Below are 7,090 nucleotides of genomic sequence, written 5' to 3'. Positions count from 1 at the left end.
ATTGCTAAGTATGCAAATTTCGGCTGCAATATTTATTTGCATACTTGATATTGGTTGATCATAGTTTCCATCATTGGTATTAGAGCCATTTTGGATTGTTTTCGTGTTCTTTGGATATTGAAATATTTACACGATAATTTTTCTATGATTACTCAATGTTTACATTGTTGTAATAGAAATTCTTTTTTCTTATTTTTCTTAACCTTTGTCGTGGGATTTGTGAGGCATTAAAAAAAAAACACGGCGGGCCGCTAAGAATCCCACCTAGTTCAGTTTTGTTATCAAAGCCTATTTCTATTTAGTTAGTAAAAATGTTGGCATGAGGGCTCAAACCCCAGTCCTCGCACAAGAAATTTTAGCCTAACAGCCACTAGGCTACTAGGCAAACACTTTAACATTGAATAATTTTCAATTGTATTAAATGCTTTATTAATGTCTGTTTTTAAATAGCATGTGCAATTTATGGAGATTTTAACTCGCCCATTTTAATACCAAATTTGAGTGCCTACCATTGGATTAACCCATTTTATAACCTGCCTTTATTTATATTAATCTTATGTGGTAAGAAAAATACATAGACATTTATTTGGCTCCTTTATTAGTTATTAAGAGCCTTAATTATTGGAGGCTGTTATAGATAAATTGTATGAGCAAGCAATATTTATTTGTTTAAATATTATTAAATTATTAGCATTTATATTTGGTAAAATGCTTAATTTATGCGCATTTCAATTTGAATTAATATTTAAATTCCTTTATTGCATTTAATTTTTTTAATGCTTGGAATTAACTATGGGGTTTATTGCTTGTAATATACGCATTAATGTTTGAATTCCTTTATTGCATTTAAATTTTTTTAAAATCCTGGAATTAACTATGGGATTTATTGCTTATCATATGCGCATTAATGTTTAAATTTCTTTATTGCATTAGATTTTTTTTAAATGCTTGGAATTAACTGTGGGGTTTATTGCTTGTAATATGTTCATTAATGTTTAAATTCTTTTATTGCATTTAATTTTTTTTAAAAATGCTTGGAATTAACTATGGGCCTCTATATTTTTTCATATGCATATTTATGTGTTGTTATAATTTTGGAAAATGCTTAGTATTATTCAATTTCTTGGAGAAATACTTAGCATATTTTGGAGTACATAAAAATGGATGTATCCCTATTGTTGATTTATACCATGTTCAGTTAGGGATAGCACAATAAGGGAGGCTACTGATAGTACTTTGTGCTATTTGACCCAACTGATTTGCTGTAGAAAATATTAGGGATAACATAATAAGAGAGGCTAGTGGTAGTACCTTGTGCTATTTGACCCAACTACAGTAATTTAGAAAACTTGTATTGATTTAGAGAAGAGCCGGTCTGGCAGCCCTAGTAAGAACTGTTGCTTTCAGTGACTAGCCCAAAAGGCTATTAGGACCTAGGATGTAGGTTGTCTTAATGGCCCCAGTAAGAACTATTACTTTTAGTGGCTAGCCCAAAAGGCTGTGATAGCCCTAGTAAGAGCTGTCATTGTTAGTGACTGGCCCAATAGGCTATTAATGACAGATCCTTAATGGTGACATCTATTTTAGAAAGTGGAAGTATGGTAGAGTTATAATTTATTTTTCCTCCCATACATTATTTTGCATGAAATTAGGTTATTGTATTAGTGATTGGACATAGTAGCGCTGGAGATGATTATGAAGCTTAGCGATTTTTCGATCTAGCGACATGTTAGAATTATTTTTACTTTGACCTAGATAGACGCGGCAAAATATTTAGACTTGTGTGTAATATTCCGTTGCGCGCATTATTTTAGTGAAATGGCTTCGAAGTGTATTATCGCTCATCTGAATAAGGGAGAGAAGTTGAATGGGGATAATTATGATATATGGCATCGAAAGATCCAGTATGTCTTGGATGAATAAGAGGTCATCTTGACAAATTCGTTACCTAAGCCTAAAATAGGAGATACCGAACAACATAAGAAAGACCTTGATGCCTATGAGAACTGGCTCAAAAAAGATCGTTGTGCGTGCTTTACGATGTTAAGTAGCATGGTCAATGATCTGATTGGTGAGTTTGAGGAATATCTAACGACTCAAGCAATGTGGAACGCATTGAAGCTAAAGTTTGGTGGAACTTCTGCTACCAGACTGCGTGGATTAACCATGAAGTTTGACTCTTATAAGATGCGCTCTGGTCATTCGATGAAGCAGTATCTTCGAGTTATGTCTTCAATGATCCGCGAGCTCAAGACAGCTGGGAACAATCTCACTGATGAGCAGCAGATTCAAGCGGTGATTCGTTCACTATCAAGTACTTGGGAGACAATGAGCTAAAACATGACGCACAATGAGAACATCAAGACTTTTGATGATGTGGCATGCCATTTGGAACTAGAAGCTGAGCGCTTAGAGGCTATTAGGCCTAACAGTTCCATGTATATGGCTGAGTCAAGTTCGCGTAGGGCATTTAAGCTCAAGCATAGGAACTTTGACCCCTCTCCCAACCAAAGGACATCTTAATTGGACTTATCCTTTCTTTCAGTGCATTTACCTCTCTTGCGCTTGATGGTCTGCTACAATTAAAGAAAGGAAAGTTACTTCGCTCGTGAGTGCACTGAGACGAAGAAGGTATTCTTTGACTACCCTTGCTGTGTTTTTGTAACAAGTTATGCTATAGTTGCTAACTCCTGTCCTGTGTGGACTGTAGATTCAGCAGCAACTGAGCATGTAGCATGAGACAGAGTTGGATACGTAGAATACCGCCGGTTACCTGCTAGAAGTAAAGACATAAAAGTAGGAAATGGAGTCAGCAAGGAGGTGCTTGGCATTGGTATCTACAAGCTGAATTTGCGTTGGTGCACTCTATTGCTCCATGATGTGTTATATGCTCCAAAGATTTGGCAAAATTTACTTTCTATAGTTGTTTTAATTAGACGTGGTTTCTATTTGTTGTTTGAGAATAATGGTGTTTCATTGTATTTGGGAACAAGTTATTATGGTTGTGGTTTTATTTCTGATGGTTTTATGATATTGGATTTGGATTATTCCGATGTCAATGCTTCAGTTATTTATTTGACTTCATCTGATAATGTTAGTTCACTGACATGGCATGCTAGGCTTGGCCACATTGGACAAGATAGGATGACTAGGTTAGTTAGAGAAGGCCTCATAGGCAATCTCACTAAAGTCTCCTTGTCCACATGTGAACATTGTCTAATTGGAAAGTCAAAGAGAAAATCATTCGGAAAGGCTACTAGGGCATCGTTTTCGTTGCAATTAGTCCACTCTGATATTTGTGGTCCAATGAGTGGGAGGGCTAGACATGGTGGTGTCTACTTCATCACATTTATAGATGACTTTTCACAATTCGGTTATAACTTTTTGATCTCCCATAAGTCTGAAGCCTTGGATTGTTTTAGACAATATATTAGTATGATTGAAAATCAATTAGATAGGAGTGTTAAAGCTCTTAGAACTGATCGTGGTCACGAGTATCTATCTGAGCAATTTAAGAGGCTCTTTAATGAGAAAGGAATTAAAAGGTAGTTGACAATGCCAAGTACGCCACAATAAAATGGTGTGGTGGAAAGAAAAAAATTGCACAATGTTAGAGATGATTAGGTCAATGATGGCACAAGCAAACCTACCGATATCTTATTGGGACGATGCATCGTTGATTGCAGCCTACATTCTTAACTGGATGTCCTCTTAATCAGTACGTTCCACCCCGTACGAGTTATGGACCGGCAAGAAACCTAATTTGAATAACTTGCGGCCATGGGGTTCAACGAGTTTTGTTTACGATACTTCTCACAAGTATGGAAAGTTGGGCCCTAGAGGAAGAAAATGTATCTTTATAAGATACCCAGAGCATTCTAAGGGCTATGTTTTAATAGGTGAACAATCTGATGGAAATATGACTGAAATTGAATCACGAGATGTGGATTTCATAGAAGATAAATTTTCAAGTAGAGGAGAGGTTGATAAAAACTTAGAACTCTATGAAGTTGTGGATCAAAGGGAAGGCGCTCCAAGTGGCCTAGTAGAGGATGAGGAAGAAATTTCTCAAACTCTTAGGGATAGTAGGAGTAACTCACTACTTAAGAGGAGAACACCATTAGAGGATGATCAACAACAACCTTAACCGCGTAGAAGTCAACGTGGGAATATTTTCCATCGTCGTTTTGAGATTGAAGGGGAGGCTTTCATGGTTGCTCCGTATGATGATGATAAGCCTAGAACAATTGATGAGGCTCTCTCATCTTCTGCTAAAAGTGAGTGAATAAAAGCAATAGATGATGAGATAGAGTCAATGAGGACAAATCAGGTCTGAAATTTGGTAGATCTACCGCCAAGGTGAAAGGCAATTGGGAACAAATGGGTTCTTAAAGTCAAACACAAGGATGGGTCAATAGAAAGACATAAAGCTCGCCTTGTGGCGAAGGGTTATACCCAGAAGGAAGGTATAGACTATGAGAAAATCTTCTCCCCAGTTGTGAAGTTTGCTTCGATTCATCTTATTCTGGCCATTGTTGCGAAGTTTGACTTGGAATTATATCAAATGGACGTTAAGACTGCTTTCTCAATGGAGAACTAGATGAGGACATCTATATGGATCAACCAATTGGTTTCGTGGTCAAAGGACAAGAGCGCAAAGTATGCAAGCTCAAACGGTCAATTTATAGCCTGAAAAAATCATCTAGGCAATGGTATCTTAAATTTCATCGAGCTGTTCTATCAAATGAGTTTAGGATGATCGAGGAGGACCATTGTGTCTATGTTAAATGGTCCAAGAATAGTTTCATTATTTTGTCATTATATGTTGATGACATCTTATTGGCCGGAAATGATAAAAAGTTAATTGTCTCAACAAAAGACTAGCTGTCCTCCAATTTTGAAATGAATGATATGGGTGAGGTAGACTACATTCTGGGAGTTAAGATCTTTAGAGATCGCTCAAAGAGACTTCTGGGCATGTCTCAAAAGACCTATATTGAAAAGGTTCTTAAACGCTTCTAGATGTATGATTGTAAACCTATTGACACTTTTATAGCGAAAGGTGAAAACTTATGTCAATAAATGTATCCTAAGACTTCCGAAGAGATTGAGAAAATGTATCGTGTTTTCTATTATAGTGTTGTAGGTAGCTTGATGTATGCTATGATGTGTACACGATCGGATATATGTTATTCAGTTGGCTTAGTTAGCAGATTTCAGTCCAACCTAGAATTTCTTCATTGAAAAGCTGTCAAGAGAGTTCTGTGATATCTCAAAGGAACGATGGACTATGTGCTTTGCTATCAAAATTCGGATTTGCAGCTTATTGGCTACACTGATGCTAATTGGGGTAGCGATTTGGATGAGTGCAAATCAACTTATGGTTATACTTTCTTGCTTAATAATGGCGCCATTGCCTGGAGAAGCAAGAAACAACCCTGTATAGCTTTATCGACCATGGAGTTAGAATATATAGCATGTCAGCAGCCGTTCAAGAAGCAGTTTGGTTGAGGAGTGTTGCCCAGATAGACAACCCAAGAGGGGGGGTGAATTGGGTTTTAAAATAATTTTGCAATTAAAACATTTGAGGATGACTAATTAATACTTTTGCAAGATGATTAATTAGTTGCTATGTGCTGTGAGTGAAATGAGAGTGAGAGAGAGAGACACAAGCAATCACAAACACAATGTTTATAGTGGTTCGGAGCTAACCCTTGCTCCTATGTCCACTCCCCAAGTCTCACTTGGGAATTCACTATAACCCCTTGGATTACAGCCGGTTGTTTTACAAGCTCACAACCCAACTTGTTGTTTTACGAGCTCACAACGAACTCGGTCGGTTTTTCCAGGCTCACCGACTAGAACCACCCCGATTGTTTTCCCGGGATCACAATCGAACCCTTACACGTTGGTTTTACCCTCGGCTCACCAACCAACCTCTACACTCTTGATTCAATCCCCTGATTGAATCAAGCAAAGACAAGATGGATAGAACAAGGACAAACAGAAAAACAGAGCTTCTAAAAAGCAGATATACAGCAATATAAACTAGAGAGAAGTTAAGAGCCCTCAAACACTTTTGAGTTGGAGTAGAGAAGGGCTTCTTGAACTGTGAGTCTCCTCTTGAATGTCTGGTCGACTTGAAGGCAGGAGGAGACTTCTTTAAATGCTGGGAAGAGGTAGCTGGATGGAGTTAATGGCGCTCTTCCTTCTTTTCTGTTGAAAACCAGTTGGCAGAGATAGGATGCTTGATTTCTTTGAGTGGAATGGTGCTTCTCTGCCTTGCTACAGTCCTCTGTGGCTATTTAAGCCATCCCCCACGGAAACTAGCCGTTAGACACCTTTTTCTGCCCGTTTTGCACACTCTGCACATCCTGACAATATGTCCGTTGGGGTCGGAGTCGACTCGCGCGATCTGGAGTCGACTCGGCTGTAGCGGGAGTCGACTCATGCTTTTCTGGAGTCGGCTCGGCAACTGTTCCAGATTTGAATTAAAGTGACCTCCGCGACTGGGAGTCGACTCGACTTAACCCGGAGTCGACTCGCCAACTTCTGGAGCTGACTTGCCATTTTCGGAGTCGGCTCATCCCATGAAGTCCATGGAGCTAATTTTTCAACTTGGCCCACTCGAGTCGACTCGACAATCCTGGGAGTCGACTCGGCGCTCAGAGCCCGAACTCCCGATCTTCTGTCTTTTGGCTCGTCCAGTCTTGGAGTCGACTCGAACTATTCCAGAGTCGACTCGGCTCTCAGTTTCCGAAACACAGCCTTCTGCCTTTTTGATGTAGCGCTGCCTTGGAGTCGACTCGAGCTGTCTGGGAGTCGACTCGGCTCCCAGAGACAATAATTCGGTCTTCTGTCTTTTTGGGGTCGCGCTGTCTCGGAGTCGACTCGCGCATTGCGGGAGTCGACTCGGATCTCAGAGTCCGAAAACTGCTCTCTGACTTTTGCCTTGTGTACCACTGAGAGTCGACCTGCCAACCATCGGAGTCGACTCGCGTTCCACAGGAGTCGACTCGAATCTCAGGGTCGAAAATCGCTCTCTGACTTTTCTGTCTGTAACTCCTTGGAGTCGACTCATACTACTCCG

This window comes from Phoenix dactylifera, unplaced genomic scaffold (assembly GCF_009389715.1).
Source record: "Phoenix dactylifera cultivar Barhee BC4 unplaced genomic scaffold, palm_55x_up_171113_PBpolish2nd_filt_p 000130F, whole genome shotgun sequence".
Taxonomy (NCBI): Eukaryota; Viridiplantae; Streptophyta; class Magnoliopsida; order Arecales; family Arecaceae; genus Phoenix; species Phoenix dactylifera.
Note: the sequence above shows the minus strand (reverse complement) of the source record.